Source organism: Tursiops truncatus, chromosome 15, assembly GCF_011762595.2.
Source record: "Tursiops truncatus isolate mTurTru1 chromosome 15, mTurTru1.mat.Y, whole genome shotgun sequence".
In the NCBI taxonomy this organism is placed as follows: Eukaryota; Metazoa; Chordata; class Mammalia; order Artiodactyla; family Delphinidae; genus Tursiops; species Tursiops truncatus.
The window spans coordinates 58,443,357-58,450,451 of record NC_047048.1 but is presented as its reverse complement, the minus strand read 5'-3'; positions in this window follow the sequence as shown (position 1 = coordinate 58,450,451).

The window sequence follows — 7,095 nt, the reverse complement described above, 5'->3', positions numbered from 1 at the left end:
AGGACCTGCGGCTGACTCAGCCTGCCCCTAGGTCACCAGGCTCAGAGGAGGGCTTTGGCCGTAGTCTGGATGTGGAGGTGGGGTTAGGGACTCACAGCTCCTGTTGAGAGGGTGATGAACCAAGACTTCTTGGCCTTGAGGAAATCGGATTTGGATTGGACAACCAGTCCTGCTGAACTCACTGAGGGCAGTTTGATGGGTCTTAAAAAATGGCCGTACCTGGGCTTCCCTGGTGGCGCAGTGCTTGAGAGTCCGCCTGCCGATGCAGGGGACACGGGTTCGTGCCCCGGTCCGGGAAGATCCCACATGCTGCGGAGCGGCTGGGCCCGTGAGCCATGGCCGCTGAGCCTGCGCGTCCGGAGCCTGTGCTCCGCAACAGGAGAGGCCACAACAGTGAGAGGCCTGCGTACCGCAAAAAAAAAAAAGGCTGTACCTTGTGACCCAGCATTTCCTCTTGTAGGAATTTGTTACAAGAAAATAAACAAGTAGGCAGTGAGGTCTCAGGGCCCACCGTGTTTCTTATAATAGAGAAATCTAGAAATCCCCAAATGCCCATCGCTAGGGCCAGTTAAATAAGGCAGCATCTGTGGAAGATCACAAAGCTGGCAACATCATTAAGGAAGAAGCCATGAGGAAGTGTTCCGGCAAGACATTGAAAAATCAATATCGTGATAACCATCTTGTGTTTTGTCTTCATTTTTTGAAAAGTGAATATGCACTGAAAACAGTCTGGGAGGGCATATCCTAAAACGCTGGAAATCCGGATGGTGGGATTGTGGGTGGGGTTTTGGTTTGTACTTTTGTGTCTGTTTCAAGGTGGTGGGGTTTTGTTTTGTTTTCTTTTGAAGTTAGTTTTTGCTTTGAATGTTTATGATTTTTGTCATGGGGGGGATCAAATTAAGGTTAATTGTTTTAAAAAGGAATTTAGATGGGTTGTCTCCAGGAAGGAGAACTAGGGGGCTGTGTGCTGAGGTGGGAGGGGATTTTTGAATAGCGCACTTTTTGGTGCCTTTTAAATTTTGAAAAAATTTAACTTTTGACTATCCCTCCAAATAATCATATAAAATTAAACAGAAAAGGGGGAGGAATTTAGCTGAGGTCCTGGTGGGTTTGGATGTATAGAGGTGCCTGTCACACCTGGTGCCTGGGGAGGGCCGCACCCCCCCCCCCCCCCCCCCGTGCTGGGTGGTCCTGGGAGGAATGATGCAGGGCAGCCGCCCAGGGTGGGCTGAGCATCGGGGCTGCTCGGCAGGCCAGGTGGGCCCACGTCACAGTCCCCATGACGATCCTGGGTGGAGGGGCACTAGCCTTGGGCGTCAGATGCTGACCGGGGCCCAGCTGGTGTTCAGCCCATGCAGGAGACACTGCCAGACTCAGGGGCTTACAGCCAAGAGGCCCACGCTGGAGACAAGAGCAAGAAACAGGAACCATGGCAAGAAAGGCAGTGGCCAATAATGGAGCCCTCATGGCCCGCAGAGTACGAGATCCTGCCCCAGGTGCTTCACAGTCATTATCTCAGTGGCTCCTGCCATCCCCGTGAAGCAGGTGAGAGGCGAAGTCCCTCTCTCAAGTAACACAGCTGCAGAGTGCCTCCAAGCTTCTGTTTTCTCTTCTGTGAGACAAATGCACTTGAAGCTGAGGTGTGGACACACCCAAGGGCTGAGCCATATGGTCCTGAAGCATGTGGTGAACCATGAGTGATGGACTCACCTTAGGTCAGGTCTTCAAGACCAAAGAAAAGTAGAAAATAGAGACCCTAAGTGAACCAAGTGACACCCCTGCCCCCATACACACCTCAGTTCACTCAGCCAAGGTCTAAAAGGGGCCTTTTCCAGAAGGGTATGGAACTTGCCTGCGGTCGCACAGCACATTGGCACAGATCTGGGACTAGAACCCACATCCCCTCACCTCCACCTACGTGCAGGGGCACTCACTCCATGCCCTGGTGTTACAGCCACCTCCACCTCTGACTTCTCTCCTGTTCCAGCCAACAATAAGCACTTTTTAATTTTAATTTTATTTTTTTAACATCTTTATTGGAGTATAATTGCTTTACAATGGTGTGTTAGCTTCTGCTTTATAACAAAATGAATCAGTTATACATATACATATGTTCCCATATCTCTTCACTCTTGCATCTCCCTCCCTCCCACCCTCCCTATCCCACCCCTCCAGGCGGTCACGATCTCCCTGTGCTATGCGGCTGCTTCCCACTGGCTATCTACCTTACATTTGGTAGTGTATATATGTCCATGCCTCTCTCTCACTTTGTCACAGCTTACCCTTCCCCCTCCCCATATCCTCAAGTCCATTCTGTAGTAGGTCTGTGTCTTTATTCCTGTCTTACCCCTAGATTCTTCATGACATTTTTTTTTCTTAAATTCCATATATATGTGTTAGCATACGGTATTTGTCTTTCTCTCTTTCTGACGTACTTCACTCTGTAGGACAGACTCTAGGTCCATCCACCTCACTACAAATAACTCGATTTTGTTTCTGTTTATGGCTGAGTAATATTCCATTGTATATATGTGCCACATCTTCTTTATCCATTCATCCGATGATGGACACTTAGGTTGTTTCCATCTCTGGGCTATTGTAAATAGAGTTGCAATGAACATTTTGGTACTTTTTGTTGGCATCCCTTGCCCAAAGTCCTCAGTGGCTCCCTACTGGAGGGGGAAGCAGGGAATGTGAGGATCAGAACTGAATTCCCGGGCCTGACATTGACACTCACGGTCCAGCCCCATCATTACCATTTCAGCCTTGTTCCCCCAGTGCTTCTACCCCAGCCAAGCCACAATCCTCTCTACTCCCACCTCACACTTCCATACCTTTGCCTGTGCTGCTGCTTCTCCCAGAATGCCTTCCCCCTGCCCCCATTCCACCTAGCCATACCCACTGAGCTCGTCTTCCAGGAAGTCTCCCTGTCACGCCCATCCACGTGGCCTGTCCCGCCTCTGAGGTCTGGATCAGACTGTGCTGTCCCGTTCTGTTCTTTCATAGTAATCATCTTGTATTGTTCATCTGTCTTAGGCTACAAATTAGACCCTAAGTTCCTTGAGGGTACGGCCTAGTTATTAGATCTACAGTGGCTATTTTCAAAATGAAAACTGGAACCTGTGCTCTGACCAGGGTATGTTTCTGCTTTGTTATACATTTGTATGAACAATCTCCAAAAGTCTAAACCATGGGTATCCAATGTGGACCATATACTTGGAAACTCTCTAACAGCACCCTTCACAGATCTGAGTAATCAGCCACTTTACCCCTTCCTGCTGAGCCCAGAGGTGGCTCAGAATTCTCTCACAGTAATGTTGCAGGTAGCTAGTGCCACCTGGATTTGGCCTGTGAGATGAAACCTCTGTGCCATCTGGAATGGGCACTCCCTGAGGGCAGGGACTTGTCTGTGGGGTTCTTATCCATAGGGCCTAGCATCATGCCTGGCACATAGTAGGCTCTCAGTAAGTATCTACTGAGTGAATGAATGCCCCTCCTAGAAAAGTCAATCTCAGTTATAAATGTAATGGCTAACTCATTTAAAATATGGGCTGGGCTGGGGCATCAGATCTGTGTCCCAGATCTGTGACGTTGCACAAGTTACTAAACCTCTGTGAGCTTCGGTTTCCACATCGACAAATGGAGTGTTGGTACCTGCTTTACAGGCTTGTCCTGAGGATTAAATGAATCATGTGCAGTGCCTAGGACGTGGCTGGCACCCAATAAATGTAAGTTTCCAACTTCCTCTTGGAATGAGTCCAGCTACAAGTTACAGAAACAAAAGTCATCGGTTCAAGTGAAAATCGGGGTGCTTTTTGGGGAAGAAGGGGGAATGGCTGCTGGGCAGAGAGAAGCACCAGCTGTGCACTTCTACCCTCTGCATGGAATCGGGATGGCGTAGAAAACCCAGGTTACATCACCACAGCTGCATCAGTACCACTGAATGATAACAGGAAGTGCTCTGTCTGCATGCTGGGCACTCTGCTGGGCATGGGGTAGAACCCGGTCTCACATTGTTCCCAGCAGCCCCCAGATTCAGAGAGTGGAGCACCTTGCCCAAGGTCACACAGCCTGAGTGTGTGAACAGGCCTTGGCTGTGAACTGAATGGGGCCACTGGGGCTCCGGGAGCCTTTCCCATCCCCACGCAGCTGAGTCATGGATTTCCCAGGTGGTGGCCAAGGGCCCTGGTGAGTCAGAGGCCCGGTGGGGGGCTGACCCCGTCACACTTCACCCCACTTAGTCCTGCCCAGGACCCCAGCCCCTTGCTTGGAAGCACAGGCACCTGCCAGAGACTACAACCTATAATGCCCTTACAGTACCCCAAAGTGATATCCTAAAGGGGCCACGGCATATTGTATGGCTGTGGAATCCCAGCCTGCCTGGGCTTAAATCCCTATGCTTAGGCCACGTGACCTTGGGCAGGTCACTTTACCTCTCTGGGCCTCAGTTTCCTCACCTGTGAGATGGGGAGAATGATTTCACTTTGTATTTATTAGCACAGACAAAGTACTGCGGGGCTCATGGGAAGAGCCAGCTAAATTTGAACTATTATAATATGCACATTATTGGATTTTTGCATTATCCAAGTGAGAAAAATGTATCCACTACTGTTCTAAATGTGATCAAAGATCAAACAAACAGAAATTACTTGTATCCTTTCTGGAACATAAATCCAGGTTGGATCCTCCCTCAGACGGTCACTGTAGAAGCTTCCAGCAAGAGGGAAGCTAAGGTCCTCAGAGGCCCCACTGCTGTGGTGGCCCAGCTATCTGCTCCCTCCCCTCCTCTGTTCTTGGACTTGGATCCTGTATTTCTCCAAGTGCACTGACCCCAGCCACCTGCAACAAAGACCTCTGGGCAGGGAACACTTGCTAAAAATACAGATCCCAGGGGCACAGCCAGGCTTGCTGCATCCGGCTCTGCATTTGACTTACCTTTCCAGGTGATTGAGATGTGAACTATAACATGAGAACGGATGTCCTGCTCCTTCCTGACCCAGCTTCTTCTCAGATCCAATGCCTACAGTGAGGTAAGCATGAGGCAAGGGGCTTTCCATCCCTCACCTCCTTTAAACCCCTAAAACATACAACAAATGACCATTGGGGAGTTGTGACAGATAAAGGAACTGAGGCTCAGAGAGGTATGCTGTGGGCCCATGATCACATGTGGTAAGCCGTGGACCTGGGATTTGAACCCAGAATCTGTCTTCTTTCCCCTTGCAAATGCTGCTCTCCCGTAAATGTGGCTGTGCCTGAGTACCCTCATTAGTCTGGGCCGGGGTCTAACTTTGTAACTTGCTGGTGAAAGCTGGTTGCTACAGCCAAGCTTCTTGGCCAAAGGCACAGGAGGAGCATCTAAACATACCGGGCAGCTTGGGGTAGGGAAGGTGTCAGCATTTGGGCCTGAGCTGGGGTTTGTGATCACCCATCAACAGAAACCGGCTGCGGGTTACTTAAGCAGGAAGGGAACTTACTAAAGGTTACTGGGGAGCCCATAACCTCTGAGAGACTCAGAGAGCCCAGCCTGGAGGTCTCATGGCCAGATCACCCCTCAGCCCCCCACCATGAGGCACTGACACGGCAGCCTGTCCCACTGACACCCAGATCTTGGCCAGTCCCTGCAGAACCTCTGTCCCTGGTGACTCCAGACACTGGATGTAGGCACTGCCAAAGGGTCTGTGTGGCCCCCGCCTCTTCGGCCATGGATTCCCTCAGAGCTCTGTGCTGGGGGGTGTGACTGGGGGAGTCTGGGTCCTGTGCTCAGCCCTTCTACAAAGCGTGCTGGTAAATTGAGGCTGCTCTGTCGGAAGTGTCATTAGGTGGGGAATTCACCAGACATGGGAAGGTGGCTTGAAAACAGGGCATCCAGTAAGAATGCAGATGTCCAGCTGAGACCAGGAACGGGCGGTCAAAGACCCAGCAGTTGCTGAGGGCGGCCATGCACCAGGCACTGTGCCGAGTGCTTCACATCTGTCAGCTTCAATCTTTAGCTACAGAAATAATGCCCAGTTCACAGATGAGAAAGCTCAGGCCCAGGATCATAAGCTGCGTGAGTGACAGGTGACGCTATCGAGCCTGGGTCCATCAGACACCTGAGCCAGGGCTGGGGACCACCAGGACATACGTCATTGCTTTCTGCTTCCTGTGACTGGGACCAGCCCCCCACCCCTCCAGACTGCACACCTGCCTTTCACCCGCCTCCTGCGCGCCTCCTAGCTCAGCAGGCTGACCCCTCAGCATCCCTGGGAGGGAGGCAGGGTGAGTACTATTATCCCATTTTATAGATGGGGAACCTAAGTTGCGGGGAGGGATTTGTCTAGATCAGGAAGCAGTCATTGTAGGTCTGAGGTCTCCCCACACCGGCCTTCTCTCACTTACTCTCTGCCCCATTTCCTGGGGAGGCCCGGCTGCTCTTCTGAAGGTGGCTTGGAGAGCCAGCTGGGAACACCCCACCCACTACCTTAGCCTGGCAGAGAGCCAGCTTCTGCGGGAGGCTGTGGGGTGGGAGTGCGGGGGCCCTGGTGCAACTTGGGCAGGAGAAGGAAGGTGAAGAGAGCCCTAGAATATACGATCAAAGCCCTGCTTCTCCAGCTGTTTGAGATGCTCTGCCAAAGAACTGCCCTCCTCCAGGGCTGGAGAAATGTCCCCAGTGCCTTCAGCCCACCCAGAGATATCTCTTCCAGCCCCTTCTGTGACTTACTTGATACAGTAGGGCTTGGCTAGCTGGGTACAAAAGCCGCATGGGAATTGTGGCCCATCTTCCTGGACAGTCAATTTTTATAGGAGATTTTATGACACCTTCATTAGATATTGAAACTTCTTCCCAGTCTTCACAATTTTCACACTCACCGTCAACCACCTGTACCACCCAAGACAGCTGCTGGGGCTATGTTTCTAGTAGCAGGAAGGAGGAGGCAGAAGGACCTCCAGCTGAGTCAGCTCCTGTAGGAAGCCCACCAAGAAGTCCAAGTGGACTTCAACTTACTTAGGCGGCAAGAATCTAATCACGTGGCCACGCAGTGGCATGCGAGGCTGGGCATGTTGCCAGATAATACTGGGGCTCTGTTACAGAGGACAACAGAAGCGTGGGTACTG